Source organism: Cibotium barometz, chromosome 49 (genome assembly GCF_041138505.1).
Source record: "Cibotium barometz isolate CiBa-2024 chromosome 49, ASM4113850v1, whole genome shotgun sequence".
Lineage (NCBI taxonomy): Eukaryota > Viridiplantae > Streptophyta > Polypodiopsida > Cyatheales > Cibotiaceae > Cibotium > Cibotium barometz.
In genome coordinates this window covers 381,230-387,555 of record NC_141094.1, presented here as the reverse complement: position 1 = coordinate 387,555, position 6,326 = coordinate 381,230, and positions in this window count along the sequence as shown.

Sequence of the window (6,326 nt, the reverse complement as noted above, 5' to 3'; positions counted from 1 at the left end):
CTTTGATGGGGAGTATGTATAAAGATGTTGCCAAAGTATTGGTTCTTCATAGAGTGCTTAAGTTTCCATCGGATTTTATACAACTTGCTCAATATGGGTTTAAAAATGGGCATAATATTTTGCATAACATTCTTGATGTTCACAAATGCCTAGAAGACTAATAAGATGTGGTGATGGTTCATTTGGATTTGGAAAAAGCCTAAGTTGTTCTTTTCTTACTAACTTTACTTACTGCATTGTACCTTTGGGTAGCACATGTTAAGTCTTATTTATACTATTAGTCTTGGATTTATACTTGAATTCTTATGAATGTTGGAGTGATGTCCCTACTAGTAATCCTTACACCCTCCCTAGAAAATGAGCATCCATTGCCCTTTTTTATTTGCCTTGGTTACTCTTCCCTACTATGATCACTTTGCTTACTCAATTCATTATCAAGGAGGAGGTCGCTAGACTAACTTTGTGTGCATTGTGGGTTTGCAATTGGTTGATGCCTATATGTTATGGGGAAAAATATAAGATGTCTTTAGACCTCAAGTAGACTAACTTTGTGTGCATTGTGGGTTTGCAATTGATTGATTGCAATTGGTTGATGCCTATATGTTATGGGGAAAAATATAAGATGTCTTTAGACCTCAAGTAGAGTCCTAAACATCTCCATTCTGCTCTCATACATGGGCCCTTTAGGGTTATTATAAGCACAGTTAAGTGTGAATGTTCTTCTGCTAACCTCCATGTTTTGTCTTTTTAGAATAATGGGATCCAAGAGCATCACATTCCACTATGAATGGGCTCCTTAAGGGCTTGGTTTAAAATTTCTTTCACACACTTAAGGAAAAAACAATCCCATCAATAGGGCACCTAGAGGAGCATTCTGGTCATTTTTCAGTAATCAACCCATGTTTTAAATTTACACTAGTTGTTAAGGGTGTTGATGCCCATGTGGGTGCAATTGCATGTGGCACACACTCTTCCTCATGTGAAGCTTTATCTAGGACACACTCTCTCATTTTGCAATGCACATGGCTATTCTTAGGACACACTTTCTCTCTTCTTTACAACATAGATGACTCTCTCTCTCTCTCTCTCTTCCATGAAATTCTACACTTTATGGTTAGGGACAGTAGTTTTGTGCAACTATGGAACTAACAACATCTCCCTTTTGGGGGGCTCAAGCTCTTTATCTTTGCATAGGAAGCTATGTGTGTGCATGTGTATGTATGTGTGCATGCATGCACTCATTCATATTATGCAACTTGCAAGCTTCGTTTGAGTTCCTAGCATCTCTTTTGGCAGAGCTAAGAAGAGAGGAAGCCCAAGAGCAGTGAGAGGAGAGGGATAGAGGAGGGTGAAGTGAGAGGGGTAGGGAATTATGGTGAGGAGTCGTGCAATGTTTTTTTGAAAGGGTCACCACCTAGGATTAGGACCTTTAATAAGACACCTTCGTGGCTTTTCTTAATTAAAGGCCTATTGTGAATAGACAAAAGTAAGGCCTATGTTCAAGTCTTACCTTTAAATTTTAGGGTTTGAAAAGAGGATTTTTTCTAGCGCACATCAATCCAAAATCATCAATAGGGCACCCAAACATTATTAATCAATAACCATCAATAGAACACCTGAATATTATGGGTGTGTGTGTGTGTGAGCTCATCTCTCTTTTGGGGGGCTCGAGCTCTTTCTATTTGCATAGGAAGGTGTGTGTGTGTGTGACAGAGAGAGAGCTTATTCATATTATGCAACTTGCAAGCTTTTTTTGAGTGCCTAGCATCTCTTTTGGTAGTGGATGAGAAGAGAGGGAGCCTAAGAGTAGTGAGAGGAGAGGGCTAGAGGTTGGAGTGAGAGGGCTAGGGAATTACGGTGAGAAGTTTTGCAATGGTTTTTGTAAGGGGGGTCACACCAACTAGGCTTAGGAACTTTAATAAAATACCACCATGGCTTTTTTAATTAAGGGCCTAGTGTGAATAGACAAAAATAAGGTCTATATTCAAGCCTTACCTTTAAATTTTAGGGTTTGAAAGAGGATTTTTTCTAGCACACATCAATCCAAAATCATCACAATAAGGCACCCAAAAATTATCAATCAATAATCATCACAATAGAACACCTGAACATTGGTTTTTCATGCTTGTTTTGAATTGGTGAGTGCTTATTGATCAAAATTCATAAAAATGGATGTTTTCATGGCACAAATGCATGTTTTCCATTTGGTCGGTTGCCCTTCTCTCTATCCCCTCTCTCCCTAAAGAAGGAAATTGTGCTATAGCCCCTTGTCTTTCTCTCTCTCTCTCTCACTTACAATATCTTGAGTTCAAGACCCATCTGATAGATCAATTTGGTCTCGTGGGATTGTTTCCATGACATTTAAAACTTCTCTCTCTCTCTCTCTCTCTCTACCACTCTTTAGAGTATAACATCTTGAGTTCAAGATCCATATGATGGATCAATTTCATATCTTGTGATTGTTCTCATGATGTTAAAAACTTATGTCTCTCTCTCTCTCTCCTACTTGTGCATATGCACGTAAATGACCTTTGGCTTATCCTTTTCTCTGTGTGTGTGTCTCTGCATGCATTTACAAGCCTGGCTCTCTCCCTGGCTCTCTCCCAACCTTCCACACTTGTGATATCTCTGTCCCTTCCTCCCTCCCTCTCCCTTCCACATTTACAAGAGGTAGATCACGCAAGAGGTGGTTTGATAAGGAGTGTCAAGATGCTTGAAAGTTCTTGATAAATCTAGATGCAAATAAGGATAAAGATAACTAACAAAGTCATCTGCATGCATATAAGGCACTAATTCAAAACAAGAGAAGAAGATGGGAAGTCAATCGACAATTTTTTCAAGTCTAAAGAAAAGGTATGTGTATGTAGAAGATTTTGGAGAAAGCTAAAGGGCAAGCAGGTTAAGAGTTTTAGTAACTTGAGTCTTATGGATATGTACACATATTGTAGGAAGCTATATGAGCAACCAAATGGCAAAATGATGCTGTGTTATAGTTCATTCGCATATAAGCCCTCTCTTTTTAGTATTGAAGATGTATGCAATGGGATTGAAAAGTTGGCCACTCGCAAAGCAAGAAATTTTCAAGGTATCAAGTCAGAAATGATTAAATGGATAGGAGAGACATCACATCATTGGATGTGTGATATGTTCAACCTTGCACTTCAACATGGTATGCCTCATGATTGGAGCACTAATTGGGTCAAGCCTTTGCACAAAGGAGGTGATGTAAAGAATGTAAATAACTACCGGACTATAATGATTGGGTCTCTTAGGGGGTGAAGTTATTTGGGTGCATAATGGAGATAAAATTGATTGGATGGGATGAAGAGAATAGTAAGTGTGCAAAGGACAAGTAGGTTTTCTTCAACATCATAGCACCATTGATCATCGTGTCACTCTTTGTGTTCTCATGGAGGAAAGTTGATTGAAAGGTAAGCGATTGTATTGTGTAGACTTCAAGAAAGCCTTTGACATGATGCCATGTAACAATTTGTGGAGAAGGATGGAAGAACTCCAATTACCAAGTGAGTTTATGCTTGCAGTTTCTTGCATCTATGAGAAGGTGATATGTCAATTTTACATGGGAGGAGGAATTTTAGAATTTTTTGCTAGCACTATTGCGTTAAGCAAGGATGTCCATTATCACCAACTCTCTTTGTGCTATGCATTGATCAATTGGAAGAAATGATACTTGAGCCTATGCAACAAGAAGGCATTGAAAAGTTTACTATTTGCAATGTGGTAATGATGCTTTTGTTGTATGCGGATGATGTAGTGCTTCTAGCACATACTTTAGAAGATGCACAAAAGCTTATGGTTGTCATTGAGAACCTTTGCTTGCATAGAGGGCTATTTATGAATGAATCCAAAACAAAGGTTATGCTTGTGAAAACTAACCATAAGGAGAATCCATGCATTGTGTACAACAATGAGACACTAGAAGTGGTTGAGAGCTTCAAGTATAGTTGGCCTTGAGTTTTCAGCCAATTACAAGTGGCATGAATCTGCTATGCGTCATTTGGAAGCTGGAGAGCATACTATGCATTTGAGAACATGTGTAATGTGGGTGATGTCAAATGTTGGGTTCTCAAGAAGTACCTTTTTGATACATTGGTGACACCGGTTCTTCTTTATGGTGTTGAAGTGTGGGTGGGAGCATCTCAAAGTCTACTTGGAAAGAATTTGAAAATGTCCAAAAGTGCTTTCTTACAAAATTTCTCCAAGTAAAGGCACAAACATCATATATGCCTTTTCTTCTTGAGTCTCGATCTCTTCTAATTGAGGTTATGGGGGCATGGAGAGGGTTGTGGAATACATGTTAAAGATATGTAAAAGTGCCTCACATTGACTTCCCAAAATTGCATGGGAAGCAAGCAAAAAAATTCAAAAGACACATAAAAGCAAGATAAGTGACTCTCGATGCTCAAGGATGGTGGTGTGATGAGTGTTGCAATGGAGATCCCACATTGTGGCCTAGGAGAGAAAAGTATGTAGGTCTAGGTCAGGGCGGATGAAAATTTGAGGGAAGCTAGTTGATGTGAGTAAAAGTTGAGCACTCTAGTAATGTATGGTACTCAGACTCTCGAACTTGCAAATGAGCATAATGTGCATAGTCGATGCGACTTTTCTCCATTGCCCCAATGCCCTGTCTCACATCAAAGGGAGTGGGAGCTAAGCCAAATGGCTGCAATATTGTGTATTGTCGACAATGGGATACGCTCAAGCATATAAGGGTGGGTACGGTTTCCTCTTTTAGCAAAGAACATGGTTTTGTAGTTTGGGGAAATATAGGTGGTGTAATATATGAAGCATGACCCATTAGATTGCTCCCAAGCTATAATACATTGTCATTATAGAAAAGTTTCATTCACTTAGGAATCTTTTGAGGTGTCATGTAGTAAGTGTAATGCATCCCATCTCCCACGACGAGTGCATCGAGGTCGACTTACACTTCTCGATGAGGCAAAGCCCTTGGTCTGCTCCAAAATTGCATCTGAGGTCATTTCGGACCCCGGTTCGACACTATAAGTGTTGCACAGGCATTTTCGTCATTTTTTGCAGCAAGTCATTTTTTTGCACAATGTGCAGATTTGGTCTTTCTGGGTGAAAGATAGATTGTAGTAGGTGGCAAGAACCAGGTATATTGGTTCAGATCTACAGGTTGCAGGTCACAAAAATATAGATTACAGGTCTCGTAGTTTATCACGCAGATTGCAGATTTTGGACATTTTTGTTTCATTGGTTGGAGTCAGGATTTGTGGCTCACATTTGAGTCACTGGCACAGTAAAACTTGGAAGACACAGTGTTTATGTGTTTATGCATTGTTATAGTGCCTATTAGTGTGCTTGTTACACATATTTGGGCTTGTGCCAGTTGTATGGTGCCAGTTGTATGTGAGCATTCTGTGAGGGTTGACGTGAGGTCTTATTGAGCTGGGAGATTCTCAAATGTTGAGATCTGATACAAGTTTTTGGAATGATCCCTCGACAAAACCCTTGAAAATTGTACCTATGTATGGATATGTGGTAGTCAAGTCTCAATGATTGGATTGCAGTATCACTTTGCTGTGTATATGCATTTGCTAAGTGGTATTCTCAGCTGATTTATGCATATAGCTAAGTAGTGTTTTGAGTAGTATTCTCAGCGATTATAAAGTCCATACTATAGTTTGCTTACCCCCAGAACTATCCTCAGTTGTACTAGCCTCAGCTTGTTTTAGCACTAGGCCCAGGTTGAGGTTGATGCTCCTCATGCACTTCTTGGGATGTAAAAGCTTGATCCCTCATGTTTTGTTTAGAGACTTCTTGAGAACTACTGGATGCACTCTTAGTTTGCTTGTTGCGGTTCTTTTTCCTCCTAGTGGTCCTTTTTCTATTGGAACATAGGGTCTTGTCCACTAGATTTGCCTTTGCATCCCTAGTTCGAGGTGTCTCATCAGTCTGCATTTCGGCATTTCGTGTCTGTGATCTAGTCATGACTCTAAGTGGCACGACATCCTCATTCTCAGATGAAGGTGGCGATGGAACTGCCCCTACAAAGTTGAGTGAGACCTTTGGTTGAGAGATGTGGTTTCAGCACCAAACAATCCTTTGGAAAGTGTTCTACACAACACCCTAGACAATATCTTTCAATTGGTGGAAATTGTGGTACTATTGTATTGGATCGAGCTGCTTGCCTTGGGCGATGTGGACAATCACGAGCCCAATGGGGTTCTCCGCACTCATAATAGGGGCCCATTAGTTTGGCTTCTACTTTCCTTTGCTACCATTGACCTGAGGGGCCTGGAGTCCTAGGTTGGTAGCCGCCTAGCAACATCAAAGAATTG